We start from the raw sequence: 17,938 nt of genomic DNA on the forward strand, positions 1-17,938 counted from the left end.
TACAACATCATTTCCATCAGCTTCTCTGCATAATCAAGTCACATTACCATCATCTTATATGCATTCATCTAGAGTCTCAGAGTCATTGAATCAACTATCATCTAAAGCCACAGAATCTTTGTCTTCATCTACAACCTCATAGTTATTAGAAACACAATCATGTAGTGCCTCAGATTCTATTCAAACACCTATATTACAGTACTCAGATACAAGTACACATTCACCAATCTCAAAACCTTAGAAGACTAAAATTACACAGCTCCTTATTTCTGTTGATCCTGATTTCCAAGAAGAACAACAATAAGTTGTTATATAGATTGTTATAAGGTAGTTAAACATTAACTGTCATAAGAAGCTTTAATTAGTCATATAACAGATTGTATAAGAAGATTACTTCATTGTTAAGAAATAAGAAAACACTCTCTTCTCTTAGCTCAAATTTCTCTCTCTTTCTCTTTGCATTCTTTCTACAATTTCTTCAATATTTCTGCAATCTTAACATGGTATGCTCGCCAATGGTAGATCCAATGCTTCCGCACAATCTTTGATACATACATTTCTCTTCTCAACCCTCTAATTTGTTGCTTTTGTGAGTTTTTTGGATCAAAATCCCAATTTGGAAGATAATCAATCTTTCGTTTTCTGAGCATCAATTGTTCGATACAAGTCTCCAGTGACAAAAGCTTTTTACTTCAACAATGGTTACTGTGGGACAATTGCAGAATGTACAATCACCCATTACAAGTCTCATTATCACTGTATCATCGTCGGTTACAGTAAAATCGGATTATTCCAATTACCTTGTATGGAGTTTTCAGATCAAACTTCTGCTTAAAAGTCATGGCATTCTTGGTTCGTTGTTGAGTCCAAGAAATGTCCACAAAGGTTTCTTGATGAGGCAAATCTTAAAGGGGTTGAAACAAATGCCTATCAAGTTTAGAAAATGCATGATCGTGCTCTTATGCAGTTTCTCATAGCCACACTGTCATCTACTGACATCTCCTGCATTCTTGGAAGTGCTAGTTCATATAATATGTGGATTAGTCTAAAGGAAATGTTTTCTACAAAAACTAAAGCTACAATCTTCCAGAAGAAAACAGAGCTACAAAACATTCAAAATGGGTCTGATTCAGTATTTGTTTACTTATAGAATATTAAAGATGCAAGAGATCATCTTGTTGCAGCTGGTGTCATCTTTGAAAATGATATAATCATTCTAGCTCTAAAAGGGTTATCTCTGAGTACAATACATTTTGCTGTGTTATCAGAGGAAGAAAAATGGAATTTCTTTGAAAGATTTCAGATCATAGCTTCTTGCTGAAGAAGCCATAATTGGCCAATTTTTTTAGTCTACTGTGAACTTTGGAACTACAATGGTTGCATGTACTTAATCAGACAAAGGCAAAGCTTTCAGTCTTTAACAAAACCCAACTCAGTCTCAAGGTTTTCACTCTGATACAAGATCTTCAAGCCAAGGGTACAATTTTAATGGCAGATCTAGTTTTAATGGATACAATTCTAGTCAGGGGTCATCTTCGCAATATGGTTCATCTGGTAATCCAATGGTGGTAATTCAGGTGGATATAAAGGGTCAAATTATAAAGGAAAAGGAAGAGATAGATTTCAGTACAACAATGGTCCAAGATTTCAATCTCCATCATATAACTCAAGTCCTGGAATTCTTGGAGCTCCCAAACCATTTCAACAGTGGCAGAGCTAGGAATTTACAACACTGGGGTCAAAAAATAGTTTTAGAAAATCAATCACTTTCATTTAAAAATAGCTTTCAAATATATCAAAAAGGAGATTACAAATAGACAATAGAGTGTTAACTTTCAAACTCAAATTACACATATACCGATAACTCTCACTCAAACAAATAAAGAAGACGAAAATACATAACAAATTTCTCTCTCAAAAGCTACCGAAAGTAGTACTCATATGAGTGATTGCTCATAGCACAAATGAAGCAGCACAAGGAGAGCATTCGAGGGATGGAAACCAAAAGCATTAGAAGGATGGAACCAAAAAACAGCATAATGGCCCACTAAATTTGGCCATAATTCATCTGTTACTAGTGGTATAGGAATCAAATATTTTTTCACAAGAGTAAATTTAGAAACTTATTGGGGTCAATGGATCCCAATGCACCTCTTTGGATTTGCTAGTGCATTTCAATACTTTTGCCTTGAACTTCCATCTGATATTCCAACTTGCCAAATATGCAACAAAAAAGGTCATGTTGTAGTAGATTATTTCCGAAGCACAATACAACAACTGGTACTACCATTTAGTGTCAAACTTGCTAGAAGTTGGGACACTCAGCCACTCAGTATTATCACATAAATAATTTTGCATACAAAGGAAGACCACCTTCTGTCAATCTAACTACAATGCAAGCAAGTCACAATCCATCTGCACCACTAGAACAGTTTGGGTTGTAGACATTGTTGCAACATCTCATATGACCTCAAAACTTGCGAATTTGGATTTAGCTATTACATATCAAGGCACTGATACAATAACAACCACTGCAAGTGGTACAAGTTTGAACATTTTCAACATTGGTATATCAAATTTAATAGCTCGTATTCATACATTTGCATTGAAGAATGTGATGCATGTTCCTAAACTTTCACAGCATCTATTATCTATATATCAACTATGCAAGGATAATAATTGTAGATTCATATGTGATGATATCTCTCTTTGGGTTCAGGATAAAATCACAAGGAAAATATTACTCAAGGGACTATGTAAAGTTGGTTATTACCCCATTCTATTTCACTCTCCATAGAAGAAATTACCTACATTCTCATGATCACATGCGTGCTTCATTGCCAAACCTGTTAGCACAAGCTTATGACATCAAAGATTTGGACATTCATCAAATGCAATCACTTCTGCAATAATGCAACACACTAAGGCTTCTGCATCCACAGATACTCGTCAAACCATTCGTACACCTTGATTAGAATGGAAATTTATAAAGTTGTCTTTTTCACTTCCTGCAAATAAGTCTGTAAACCCATTAGAGGTGATACATAGTGATGTATAAGGACCTGCCTCTGTGTTGTCTTTTAAAGGTTCTAAGTACTATGTTAGCTTCATTGTTGAATGTACCAGATACATATGAATTTTTCCAATGAATAATAAAGCTGAAGTTTTTGCAATATTTGTGACATCCCGTCCCGAATTTATACTTATTTTATTGCCTAATCTTGTGAAATTACGAAAAATACCCCTGACAAGGGGGAAATCCTCCATGGACATTCGATTCCTTTTCACTTTTTGTTCCTTTACACATCTTCTTAGGTGGTACGTGTCCTTACGAACACGTGAGCACAAGGGGCAAAAAGGTAATTTTGCACTCTTGGAAATTTATTACTTGCTTATCGAGACAACAGTGAGTTATCAGTGTGCGGGTTGCAGATTATAATATCAATAGTTTATTCGTTGGGTTCGTTAAACAAGTGGGCAAGTAGGCCTGTCTATATTAGTATTTTATTAATTAGTACTCAACGATACGAACGTGTGAGCGTAAATGAGATTGAATACGGAGCTACGGTGAAGATTTTACGAAACACGAAGCGTTTAGGGTAGTTTAGTAATTTCATATGAGAGAGAGATATTTTTTGTCTATCTTTTTGTGGTATTGTTTTGTGAGACACTAGGGCCCACACCCTATTTCTCTTCTTTACTGTGTCTCCCACCCTTTTGTACTTCTCTTATCTTCACTCACACTCTCTCATTCTCCCTTCAACTTTCTCCGACTCCCTCCTTCCTCTGTAAAACATCTAACACACCACCATCATCTTTGCTCTCTCAAACTTTCTTTCTCAAACTCCCCAACTCTATCGTCTCTCTTTCCTACAAATACAGAAAACGCACAACGACAGAGTTACCATCCTCCGACAACCACCGTCGCCATGATTCATGATGAACCACCCTGCACCACCATCTGTTGGCCTTCTCCTTCCTCCCTCACGTCACTCGCCCTTCCCCGACCCCAAGGACCATCACCAACGCCATATTTTCCGACAAACTTGTAACGACTCCACCATGTGCAGAAAACACCTTAAGGGAGATTTCTCTTATTTCTGGAAGAATGGAACCATGGTCATTGGGCCACTTTCAGGCCATTTTCTGGTCAATTGTGACGATGACTTAGCTTCAAATTATTGAAATGCATCGCAAGGATCTTCAATACCCGTGAGGCGAGTTTGTTTAGATGACATGATTTGTGAGTGGGTCTTTGCTTTTAAATATATATTTAGCTAGTTTCCATATATATATATATATATATATATATATATATTAGACTAACGTTTATAAGAATTAGGGAATTTACGAAATTTATTAAATATCTTAAATATTACTAGATGCACAGGTATGCGTACTATTATGGAATGCCTTAATTATAGTTGCGGCCATGAATAGTATTTTATTTACTAGAATTATTGAATTACCATTGCATGATCATATTTACGTTAACTACTCATCGCACTAGTGTTAGTACTTGCCCGGGCCAGGGTCAGTCTTCACGTCTATGTTTACATCGTACCAATACGCTTACCTTGGATCTATTGTAGGCGCCAGTCTTGTCCTAGATTGCTATAGACAATTAGGACTCGTATGTTACGCGCATAACACCAATCTTCACGTGATTGTAGTACTAGAGCGTAAATCATTATTACACTCAATCCCGCTCATGTCAAAATACCACATCTACATGAATTCATGTGTCAGCATATGTCGATGAGCACCTGATATTATATGTTAATTTATTTTGAGATATTGTGATTATCGAATGTTATATGTTTTATATGTGAAATATTGTGATTTACCATAATTTTGAAATATTACTGTTTACGGTAAATGTTTTCATACTATATATAGTACATATATTTGAAAACTATACTTGTTTTACTGCGAGAGGTTATATGTTTTCGAAAAGGTTTTTACAAAACTTTATTTTGAAGCCCACCTTTTCGCCCCTCCAAGATTTAGTAGCAATGTTTGTGTCAACGAGGATTTTTGGCATACATTAACATAAGATATTACTTCAGATGATATGATTCTTATTCAAATTTTACTGTACTTATACTTTGACATCATGTGTGAAATGAGTTCAATCCTGCTCACACGTGCACTCTTGCATTTAGTCACTTTTAGGTTTAAATTTATTCACATTTTCCAACTTCACTACACTTTATGGTTTCGTCACCTTTCTGGTGTTGGTCAGCATAGCTCGATTCAGAGTCCAAGTGGTGGACATTCCGGGTCGAAGTGTTTCAATATTGGTCAAATTGTATACATTCTTGTGTACCCAATTTTCTGTAAAAGTTTAAATATTTCAAAGTGATGGTGGTGGTGAATATACAAGTAAAAATTTCAAAGTTTTCTGGCATTAAAAGGAATTTCACATCATAAATCTTGTCCTTACACCCCTAAAACAAAATAGCTTGGCAGACGTATTTTAGAAACTACCATCACATTATTGCAGACATCCAAACTTCTATCCAAATTGTGGTTTTATGCTTGTTTTGTAGCCATATACCGGATTAACAGAATGTCTTGTGTGACACTAAAGATGTAATCTCCTTACAAGTAGTTGATTGGTAAAATTCCAACCATTACACATCTCAGAGTTTTTGGTTGTGCATGTTATCCATTATTGAAACCCTATATCAATTCTAGACTACAACAAAAACAACTTGCATTTTTTGGGGATATGCAAAAAACTATAAGGGTTTTATATGTCTAGATGGTATCACAAATAAGATTTACATCTCTAGACATGTTCTTTTTTATGAAACACAATTCCAATCCTCTAAAACATCATCTAAGATACATCAGTCAACACTACCAATATCCAGCATACCACTGCATTTACTTGCAACATCATTACCATCAGTTTCTCTACATAATCAGGCCACATTACCATCATCTCATATGCATTCATCTTCATCTAGAGCATCAGGGTCATTGAATCAAACATCATCTAGAGCCACACAATCTTTATCTGCATCTACAACCTTATATTTATTGAAAACACAATCATGCAGTGCCTCATATTCTATTCCAACACCCAAATTACAGTACTAAGATACAAGTACACATTCATCAATCACATAACCTTACCAGACTAAAATTACACAGTTTCTTATCCCTGCTAATCCTGATTTCTAACAAGAATAACTTACTGTTGTTCTTTTAATCCATATGAATTTGCAACCAATGCAGACAAGATCAAAAAGTGGTATTATAAAAAGAAAAGCTTATTCTACTTGAGTAGCTGCAAATCATACACCCATTTTAGAACAAAAAACATTCTAGGTAGCTGCAAAAGTACTAGAGTGGCAAACTGCAATGCAAGAGGAAATTGATGTCTTTACTTTTCAGAAGATATGGTCACTAGTGCCTCTTCCACAGCATAAAAAACTTGTTGGATGCAAATGGGCGTACAAAAATAAAGAAAAATGCAGGTGTCAATGTGAAGGTATAAAGCAAGATTTGTTGCAAAAGGATACAGTCAAGAAGAGGGAATAGACTATGGAGAAATATTTAGTCCAGTTGTTAAACCAACAATAATTAAACTAATCCTTGCATTGGCAGCTCAATTCAAATGGTCTCTAAGACAGTTGGATGTTAAAAATGCATTTTTACATGGTTTTCTTCAAGAAGAGGTATACATGGAACAACCTCCAGGGCTTCAAAGTTCAAATCATCCATCAAATTATGTCTGGAAGCTTGAAAAGTCACTTTATGGACTGGAACAAGCTCCCACAGGTTGGAATGAGAAATTTACAAGCTTTTTACCAGGATTGGCCTTAAAGCTTCACAAGCATATCTTTCTTTATTTGTTCAACACACATCACTAGGGATAGTTGTTCTACTGCTATATGTTGATGATGTGATACTAACAGGCAATGATCCCTAGTTGATTTAAAATATGATTACAGACCTTACAAAAGAGTTTGATATGAAGTATCTGGGAGTTTTGAACTATTTTTTAAAGTTACAAATATGCTACACTTCTGATGGTTTATTTGTTGTTTAATCAAAGTATATAAAGGAGTTAGTCGACAAAATTGATCTGCAAGACTGCAAACCTTGTGCCATTCCATGTCTTCCCTATCACAGATTGCTCAAAGATGATGGCAAACCATATCACGGTCTTGATCAATAGGTGCAATACCTCACGTTCACCAAACCAGACATAGCTTTCTCAGTAAATCAAGCTTGTCAATTCATGCACAATCCAATGGAGTCTCATGTTATTGCAATTAAGAGAATCATCAAGTATCTTAAAGGTACTTCAAAGTACGGAATTCATTTCAAATCAAAACCAAAATATCTCCAGTCATATAGTGATGCAGATTTGGCTGGAGATCTTAACGACAGAAGATTCACTTTTGAGTTTGTTGTCTTTCTAGGTTCAAATCCTATTTCATGGGCTTCAAAGAAGCACCACACTGTCTCCAGGTCTTCAATCGAAGCTAAATATAAAGCTCTTGCCATCATAGCTACAAAATTTGGTTAGATAAAGCAATTATTATGTGATCTGCGTATTCCACTTATACTTCAACCAATGATACACTGTGACATTTTAGCCATAGCTTTGTCTATAAATCTAGTGTTTTATGCCAAATCTAAACATATTGAAATCGACTATCATTTTGTCAGAGAGAGTAACAAGAGGAGATCTCCATGTACAACATGTCTCTTCATCAAACCAGTCAACTAATATGCTAACAAAAAGGTTGTCTACACCTTTATTTCAGCTAACATAGGTTGTTATAAGGTTGTTATAAGGTAGTTAAACATTAGCTTTCATAAGAAGCTTTGATTAGTCATATAGCAGATTGTAAAAGAAGATTACTCCATTGTCAAGAAATAAGAAAACACATATTTCTCTCAATTCGAATTCTCTCTCTCTCTCTCTCTCTGTGCATTCTTTCTACAGTTTCTTCAATACTTCTGCAATCTTAAAACTTCACCCCCAGTATGTAATGAAATGCAATGTGTTCAAAGCATCATATACCAATCATGTGCCAATAGTTTATTAACCATAAATCATCACAATATCGATCAAGGATATCGAATTCAAGAATCATAATATTTATGCAAGCATACCACTCAATCAATAATAGAATCTGAAACATATAAACTGTAACAATACAAGTAAATGATTAGATATAAGTGAATGACTAACGTATGGAGTTCTATTCAAATATTAATCCCTAAATCCCTTACCTCGACTCCAACCAAGCTAATATTTCTTTCCTCAGTTTTTCTCGAGCTCTTAGGCACCCTCAAGTCTAGAGCTGAATGTCGGAGTAAAAAGAAATGTGCAAATTTTAGAATATTGTAATATAAAATCACTGTCCACCATCTCTACCAAAGAGAAACTGGAGAAAAACTGGAACGTTTTCCAGTTTTGCGGACAGATTATGAACAACTTTTTAACTTATCAAAACTCAACGAAAATTTATGAGTTTATATTCATTGGAAATCTGGAAGAATCACGAGTTGAAATAGCATGTGCAAAAGAATCTGTACCAGAGTTTTACACGGGTTCAAAGGGACCTTTTTGAACATGGTTTTAACCCATTAAATATAAATGAAAATTTTCGTTTTAAGTACTTGATTTAAAGCTTATGAATCCCTCTTCAATCCTACGGAAAGAATATTTTGAAAATAAGCTTTGTAATGAAAGAAAATAAGGACGAAACTGAAAGTTATGAAATCTGCACCAAGAAATTATGAACACTTTGTGACTTCAATTCTTATGATTTTTCAAAGCTTCAAGTAGGGTGGTAGAAACACGAAATAGGTACTTAGAGGATTTTTTTTTGGGATCAAAATAAAGAATACAAACATGATAAAGTAAATTGAAAAGAAATACTCAAGACACTCAGTAGGAAATGTAAATGTGTCATTATCGAAACCTGAACCTAGATCTTCCACCACCTGCTTTATAGCTGAGATTAGTCAGCTGTATAGACTGCTAATAGAGCAATCTAAAATCACAAAACTGCCACCTGCAACTACAGAGTCTCCACCACAACCCTAGCTCCTCCTCCTCCTCCTTCTTAAGGTTTTCACCGTTTTTAAAACCTCCTGGTTAGATAGTCTACAATAGTCAGCATTCTAGTGTCACTAAGCATATAGCAGAAGTTAATCATGTACTAAGCATATACCAGAAGATAATAACAAAATGGATTAGGAAAGTGATAATAGCTCAATAGTATACATTTTGTGTACTTAAATTATACCCATGAGCAGCTACTTAGTATTACAGTCTAGTGATATTCCTATTCATTTATAAGTAATATTAAGGGTACAAGTCAGTAATACAGTTAAAAATACAGTTAGCAATACAGTTAGTAAGTTTTTTAGTATTTGGCTAGAGTAGTTAGAATTTCTCTTATAAAAACAAAGTGGGTAATCTTCGTTCAATCAGTTAATACAAATTCTATTTTCTCCCTCTAAACTCTCTCTCTCTTTCTCTCTAATATCTCTGTGTTCATTCTTTCTGTTCATCCTTTCTTCTTAATTTTCCCTTCAATTCCTAAATATTGCAATATAGTTAACATGGTATCAAAGCCACCAGGCTCACACCATGGATTCTGGTGATTTCTCTTCATTGTAGTTTACATTTTTTTTTCCTAGTTTAATTTCTCCTCAAATTTCCATTAAATTTTCAGTGCTTCCGTGAGCTTGGGTTGATTGTTGCGATTCTTGGGGGGTCGCGTAGTTTGCTCTCGAAATCAGTTGTGGATTGGTCGAAGTCAACGGACTTGGTTGCGACGATTGCAGAGTTCATGGGGATGTAGACAGCCTTGCCGTCGAGCCACTTGGTCTTGGCGGTGCATATGAAGAATTGAGATCTATTGGTTACGGGACCAGCATTGGCCATGGACAAGATTCTGGGTCTAGTGTGCTTCTTGATGCAGTTCTTGTCGCCAGAGCCAATTTCTTGGAGGTTTTCATATGCGACGGAGTCCAATGGGAATTGAACCTTTTGTGGTTTCTCTTGGTGGGAGGAAGAAGATGAGTAAGTCGTCATTAGGGACGACAAAGATGAAATCTTGAAAAATGGAAATTTTCATCGAGTTCTTAATACAAAAAGAAGATAGTCAACCAATTTTTTATTTTGGATCCAGTGGAATCATTTCATCCCAATCGGCGACTGCTACTGTTATTGCGACTACCATTGGAGATATTCTTCTTCTTCTTCTTCTTTGTGTTCATCACTTAGTTCGATCTCTTCTTCTTCTTCTTGCTAGCGGCCTCCTTGGAGACATTCTTCTCGGCACGGGTTTCTCAGCGGATTATGAGTGAATCCTCAGAGAACAAGATGTATTGAATATAAAGACGACGAAGAACAATATGGTTGATCTTTTGACGAGTGGTTTTGACATCAATGCTTAATGCAGTCCAGGTGTTTGAAGAAAGTCCCAGCTCACAAGTTTCATTTGAAGGTTATGTTTTCAGTCCATTTTTCTCTGAATTCTTGAACAATTAGAATGGATCGTTTCTAGGTTTTACAAGTTTTTTGTTGCTGGTTAAAAATTACATTTCTACTACTTGGTTGTGGCTTATGTTGTCATTTGGAAGTATATTTGTTTAAGATTTGGGTATTTGTGTTTCTGTGTGCTCCCAATTTCAAGAATATTGTTGGATTATGGAAAGTGGCATTACCAGTTTGACTTTTCTTTGGAAGTAAGGCACTGTATGGCTATGATTATGTCAAAACAAAGTTTGAGCAGGCATGTCCATTCGTTTTGAAGTAGCTTATGCGGTTTGAGAGTATATTGTTTCTTTTACTTTTATCAATAGCCTGTTTGGATTGCACCCTAAGGGGCTTTGATAGCTTAGTTCGGATGGGGACAACTTCCTTCTTTTCAGTTATATGGTGCAGTATTCTCTCAGTATGTTTGGTAAAATGGGTATGGATTCTTGGATTCTCTCAGTATGTTGGTCTTTGCTGCTTTGATTGGACTTTTCATTGGGTTCATGCTCTCGATTTTTCTGCAAATCTTGATATGTTTGGTAAAATGGGTATGGATTCTTGGATTCTTGTGTTCATTGTTGAATTACTCAAGAAGTTTTGCTGTATCCAATTCTTGTCTCTCTACTTCACTGTTTTTTTTTTTCTGCAATTCTGTTGAGGAGTTTATGCAGTGATTTTCCCTAATCTCAGCCTATAATGTCGAGTCTAACCAACTCAGTTGTTAGCATGAATCTACAGTAAATTCGGTTATACGATGAAGTTTGAAGAAGTAAACGGTAAATCCCACGAAGGGTAATTTCGTGATGTGAATAGGTAAATCCCACGAAGGATAGAAGAAGTTGTTACAGGTAAATTCCACGAATGGTAATTCCGTGATGTGAGGAGGTAAATCCCACGAAGGGTAATCTTATGTAGATGTTGATTTTCTGTTGTTGAAATTGTGAAGGCCGATGCCATTGTTAAGAGTAGTTGTTTTTTGGTAAAATCCACAAAGGGCGATCTTGTGGTACTATAATTAAGGCTGATGTCACACTATAGTTTGTTAATTTTCTGTTTTAAAGGCCGAAGCCAATGCTAAATGAAGTTGTTGACAATAAATCCCACGAAGGGTAATCCTGCAAGAAATTGTTATAACTGGCATGAGGGTGTGTTACGACTTTATAAGAAGTTGTTCTTTGATTGAAGCTCCTACGAGAGGTGTAGACATCAGTTTGAGGGGCTGAAATTCTTTGGGAAGAACCAATATGAAATTGCACCGTTCTTGATTATGGATTTAGGTTTTGAATACCTGTCAGTTTAGTGAGCAAGTAGCATCTGTACAAGTAGCATGTTTGAGTATGGATACCTGTCAGTTTAAGTATGGATTTAGGTTCATGTTTGTGGGACCGCAATTGAGAAGAAAATGAGGAGCAAAAGCAAGCTCAATTGCTGCAATCTAAGGGCAACAAAACCCTTTGCAATCAGAAAGCATCACCAAAGTCAATCTGGAACAAGAACATTCTGTAGTGCGTCCATTTGTCCATATTTCAGTGTTTGCTATTTGAGACTTTGCTGCAATCTCAAATTGGGATACCCCAGTTGAGATTGAGCGGGAGCATTAAGGGCACAAGTCAATAATACAGTTAGCAATATAGTTAGTATTTGGTTAGAGTAGTTAAGATTTCTCTTATAAAAACAAAGTGTGTAATCTTCATTTAATCAATTAATACAAATCCTATTTTCTCTCTCTAATATCTTTGTTCATTCTTCTACTCATCCATTCTTCTTAATTTTCCCTTCAATTCCCAAATTTTGCAATGTAGTTAACAAGTGAGAGGTTTTAGGTTCGATTCTCACCGAAAATAATTTTGAACCACATTGTTATGGCAAGTCTATTGTAAGGCTTGGCTCACTTCCTCACTCCTTAATGTAAATTATATCGTTTGTTAAAAAAATAAATTATACCCACGAGCATGTTTACCTTACTAATACATATATTTTAGCTCTCATAAGTTTGATTAGTTAAGAGAGTTCATTATTCAATTGTTTGATTTATCTTGACTAGTTTACTTTTATTTATGTAAAGGTATGAGAAAGAGAATGCAAATAGCAGGCCACGTGGTCCAGTGGATTAATGAAGTACAAATGTGCAAGTACAACCCCGTGTAGTTGGTGTTGAATATTCTAATAATATATTAATATATTCGTATGGAAGAAGTTGGGTATTTGCCCAACAGTTGCTCTTCATCATATTAAAGCAATGTGACTTTTCAAACTTTACTAAAAGACATGATTCATGTCTGACTAGTGCATGGTTTACTAACAGACACAACTTTTGGTAATTGATGCTTTGCATCAGACATGCGAATTGACATATGTTGTAATATTAATTCAGTTGTATCTTATGGCGAGAAGACATATTTAAAATCAAAGGATATGTCTAACAGGTGCAATCTCTCATATATATTGGTAAATTGGTAGAAGAGAAAATCATTTAGAAATTTGTTGTATACACAATTTCATTGCTCTCTCTTCTCTCTCTATCACATTCATACAATTTCTTTCTAGTTATTTTTAAGGGAATATAATTTGGTTTTGCTAATCGAATATTTCATACTTTGTTGTATCCTAGAAGTGACTTGACAAAAACCCTTTAGCAAACTCATTCGAGTGGAAACAAATAATACTTTAAGGAAACGATTCAAGTCGTACCTCAAAATCATCATTTGGATTATTCTCTATATTTCTACCTTTACTCTAACTGTTGGGGCAGAAATAAAGGGTCCAAGTTAAAAAGCAAGCAGCTCACTTGCAAACAAGTTGCAAACAACAAAGAGTCCTTCGTCCTTCGTCCTGTGCAACTGAGTCAGCGACATCGCCAGGTGCGAAAAGCCAGGAACACAGAGAAAATAGGAATCCAGTGACATAAGCATGCGTACGTTCTGGATGGGTCGACTCAGTGGAAGCGGAAGCTGGCATCTCTGCTATCAGTTAGTTTCCAATCTTTAGAACTCTTTCTTTAATTTCGTTTATGGAGAACTAATCTCCCTAGCTAAGGCTAAGAGGAAAAATCTATATTAATTACCATTATGGATATTTCAAGGAATTTTTTATTTATTTTATTTTCGAATTGATGGATGTTAGTTATAATTCATAGGTTCAATCACGTTTTTCCTATAGTTTTGTTTCACATTCTTTTTTTTAGTGAATTGAACAAATTAGTAGATTGGTATGATTTCGATGGAAAATTTTCTTAATATTTTGTTGTCTTAGGTACAAATTATTTTTGGGATTATTTCTATAGGGAATTGAATTTGTGTTTTGTTTTGAATAACTATAATGAAAAATCACTTTTCAAACAGTTTTATATTGAAAATATTTAATTGCCATATCATCCGACTGAGAGCATTTTACGTTTGTATCTCAGTTGAGTTATAATGAATCAAAATAATGAAATTCAATAGTTGTATGCAGGTGGAATCCCGATGCTTTAGTGTTTATAATCGTTGAATTTTTCTTCTAAAATTTAAATCTCATCCAATATTATTGTTCATTTCAGTTGCAACAAATTCTGCATTCTTTTTCAACACTTTCTTAGGAATACGGACACTCAGACTTTAAGTTTATACCGCTACACAACACCTACACATAGGTTGAGCAAGCAGAAACAAAGATGATAAGAAGGAATCATTTCTCTATGTTGGTTGGCAGGTTTAGCTAGAGAGTGACTTCTCTCTCTTTTGTTTGGGCTGAAAAAAAAAAAAAAAGATAAAAGAATATCTAATCTGATGTAGTAAAAATTGGGCTGACATTTCCTATTTCAGATATAAAAATACAAATGTATTATGTTCAATTTCTAGGTCTTCACAGAACTCATGATTACATAACATACTGGAGTGTGAGTTGGGAGATGTTTATTGATGAGGAGTCTCAAAAGCATTCTCACACCTTTTGTTCAATGTCATAGCTGAAATTGTCTTGAATTTGGTTGTGTGAAATTGGTTGTTATGCATATGTTGCAGGATCGTCGTGGGGTAATTTGTAAGTGACTTAAGATTTGAGTTCACTTAAGTTTAACTTGTCACGCCCCAATCCCGACATACATTCAAGATTAACACGTGACGTCACCAAATACCCGTATCTCAACCTACCCTGCCTCCGAGATATGGCAAATCATAACTCGAGAATCGAATCGCGTAGAAAATTTTCATATACTTTATGGCTGCATCTAACCTCCTCGTTAGACTGCCTACGTACCCTCATTAGGGATCAAACCATTCGTAGTTCGTCATTCACTACCCATCAACATTTATGACAGCACATTCAACCTGAAAGATATAACACTCCTCAATCAATCATTAGAACTTGACAAATATGGAAGTACTAGATTCAAGGCTACATAACAATCCAATATGACAATCAACATTTCTACTTCATCCATCATATAAATCACTATGTTTTCAACATGAAACCTTAATCCACAACATGTAACATATCCAAGAACCAACAAAGCATAGTATTATTCTCAAGCCACATTGAGCAACGAGACTAATCATAATAATAATAATCATATCCCACATCATTCCGCAATCATTCTAATTAATCAATCCTAAAAATCAACGAAGCATGATATCAACATTTACTATGTTATTCAATCAATAAGGTTCCATATCAATTCACAAATTTTAATAAAGGATCCCTACATAATTCCCCACCTGGATTCCAAGCACTAACATGATAAGTCTAATTTATACACAATCTCTACTATGAACAATTCATATTCACTCGATTCCAAGGTCGAACTATCTTTATGGAAAATGAGTAAGAGTAGGGATTCCAGACCACTCAACAGAATCCAACCAAAATACCAAATGACCTCTTGTACTCTCTTTAGACTTGACATCTGTACAATCAGCGTCTACACCATGGGAATAATGCATCGGCATCAAGAACTTGGATAGGCTGCGAAGCTCGTGTAAAAGGTCGTACCCAGTGCACAAGGCTCCCGTTTTACGCAGGGTCTGGAAGAGGTAAATGTCGGCTAGCCTTACCCCCAATAATACAAAGTATGTGATAATAATGATAAAATCAACCATCAATCACAGTTTAGAAACCTCGAATATAAATCATTTGTAAAGAATCAATACCAAACATTTGAAAACTATGAAGGAGTCACACAAACATCCAACGGTTCGTCTAAAACAAATCACATCTCACAACCATAATCTTATACAACACAATGAAAAGTAGGCTAGAGCGACATAGTAGGCTAGAGCGACAATAATACAAAGTAGGCTAAAGTGACACAGTTCGGCCGAAGCCTACATCTTTGAAGTTATCTTAATCCAAATTCAATGAAACCCAAGGTGGATATGATCCCAGACCATCACTCAAAGGAATTGCGGAGTATGAGGGACTTCGGACCATCTCTCAACAGAATCCGAGTGGATACGATTCCGGACCATCACTCAACGGAATCGCGGAATAGAAGGAATTCCGAACCATCTTTCAACGGAATCTGAGTGGATACGATTTCGTACCATCACTCAACGGAATCGTGGAAGGTCAACAACCATATGTACAACGGCTCAAGTAAATGAGACAAACACAAGTTACTTAATTTACCAAAGCTCAACCAAGGGAAATAAGGCACAAATACTAAATTTAAAACGAAGCAACAAATCCCCATCCCAATGGTTTAATGATCCACCACTAGCCCTCACATTTCATCACAACATGCCAATCAAACAAATCAAACCATATTTCAATATATACACGTCAAATCTCATTTCATAAACTTAAATCAATGGCTAAGCATTAAAAATAACAATTCAATAGAAAACATATTTATAAAACCAAGTCATATTCACACAGGATAACAATTACGAAAACAAGGTAATCACCGATATCACATAAATTAAAATCACTCACCGAGATGAGCCGTAAAGACTCATTGAGCCTCTATTAATACTAATTTTATCTTTATAAACGATTCGAGACATGCGTCAAACGAGAAGGACACGCCACCACAATGAGCCCATCAAGTTCCATGAAATCTCAACCACACTCTATGATAGTTGACACACTAGAAGAACTCGAACTAGTTGACTAAAGAGCCAATCGTTGTCTTCCGCTCCAACTAAATATATTTCTTACACTGTCACAAACCCTAACCGTGCACGTACTGCATTTAATATGGTCATGCATAGTTTTAATTATCTTTTTAAGCACTGTCATATTGGTTTAGTTGTAATCGATCCTTATACATATACACGTCTACAATTTTGTGATTAAGTTTTGAGTGATGAATTTAATGTGAATTTTGGGAGGTTTTATGAATTGGGTTTTTTGGCATTTCATGCAAATGTGCCTAACCTGGAGAGACTCGATTTCACTCTGCAACGAAGAAATGCTATCCGAGTTCCCTTGAATTACTTCCTCCTCCTCTTCTATAAGCTCATTCTTCTTTTTCAGTGCCTTAATCTTCTCACTGGCGTCGAATTCTTCGACATCCAAGAAACACAAACCACCAGCCAGGAAAACCCAAACAACACTCAAAACACACAAAAAAAGCTCGAAATCAAATTCGACTAACATCGATGTTGTTTCTACTCACAAAGTAACTAAACAATTAAGCATCTTTATTGCTCTGACTAAAATTATAAAAATTGAAAAATCAAAGCTTTACAAGTAAGCACCAGAGCTCAGCTAATTGGCAGTATTACTTGGATGCCAAAACATAAACACAAAATTATAAATGGAAAGGAATTAAAGCGCTTCCCAATTGAAAAACCAAAGGATCTCTAACTTTAGTAAAATCTGTTTGGATGGCCAGAAAACCGAGGGAAAAAAATCGAATTCCACAAACACTTGAAAAATCACAAATTTCGTCCAATAAACCCTAGAATTCGCAGAAGATGATAGAAACGAACCTAGGGAGTGGATCTTAGGCCTGAGCTGATTCAGCTCGATCTTCAGAGCGGAAGAATCAGGGGTGTCCGATCGGGGGAACTTCACTGGCTCTTCTTCCTCCGCCGGGATTGAAGCGACAGCCCGAATCTGGGAGAAAATAAGGGCAAGAAAGATTGAGAGAATCACGAGCTTGGAGGCCGCCATGGGAGCATGGCGGAGCCAGGAATCAATGGGCCTTTTTTTTTTTTTTCCTTTCTCATTGGCTGCTGCCTAAGTTAACCTCTCTAAAATCTGATTGGTCCGCTTCCTCTTCTAACTGATTAGTCCCTTACCCCATATATATGATTGGGCCTCTTTCCCACAAAGTGTGAGTTTAAATAATTCTTAAAATCTATAGAATCACAACTTCAAACGTCCGTAACTATACCGTTATAATCCGTATTCGCAAACGGCTTTCATCTATGTGCTCGTGACTTCAAGACTTATTCAAAAACGTTACTTGTGACCTTGAAAGGTCAACGAGTA

At 35.7% G+C, this 17,938-nt stretch overlaps 3 long non-coding RNA genes across 4 annotated transcripts; 1 reads left to right on the forward strand and 2 right to left on the reverse strand.

Moving 5' to 3' along the window:
• Positions 1-263: 263 nt before the first annotated feature.
• Positions 264-1,882, reverse strand: LOC114820104 (uncharacterized). Its single transcript, XR_003767477.2, has 2 exons — positions 801-1,882; positions 264-705 (listed from the first exon to the last, which is right to left on the reverse strand). It is a non-coding gene; the product is annotated as an uncharacterized lncRNA (long non-coding RNA).
• An 11,451-nt stretch (positions 1,883-13,333) lies between these two features.
• Positions 13,334-14,354, forward strand: LOC139190040 (uncharacterized). Its single transcript, XR_011574018.1, has 2 exons — positions 13,334-13,491; positions 14,061-14,354. It is a non-coding gene; the product is annotated as an uncharacterized lncRNA (long non-coding RNA).
• Positions 14,355-15,128: 774 nt separating this feature from the next.
• On the reverse strand, positions 15,129-17,706 carry LOC139190039 (uncharacterized). Of its 2 annotated transcripts, none has more exons than XR_011574016.1 (2): positions 17,434-17,706; positions 15,129-15,522 (listed from the first exon to the last, which is right to left on the reverse strand). It is a non-coding gene; the product is annotated as an uncharacterized lncRNA (long non-coding RNA). The 2 variants fall into 2 exon arrangements; XR_011574017.1 differs by having other exon boundaries at positions 15,129-15,547; positions 17,434-17,642.
• Between the last annotated feature and the right edge of the window lie 232 nt (positions 17,707-17,938).

Source organism: Malus domestica, chromosome 12, assembly GCF_042453785.1.
Source record: "Malus domestica chromosome 12, GDT2T_hap1".
NCBI classification, from domain to species: domain Eukaryota; kingdom Viridiplantae; phylum Streptophyta; class Magnoliopsida; order Rosales; family Rosaceae; genus Malus; species Malus domestica.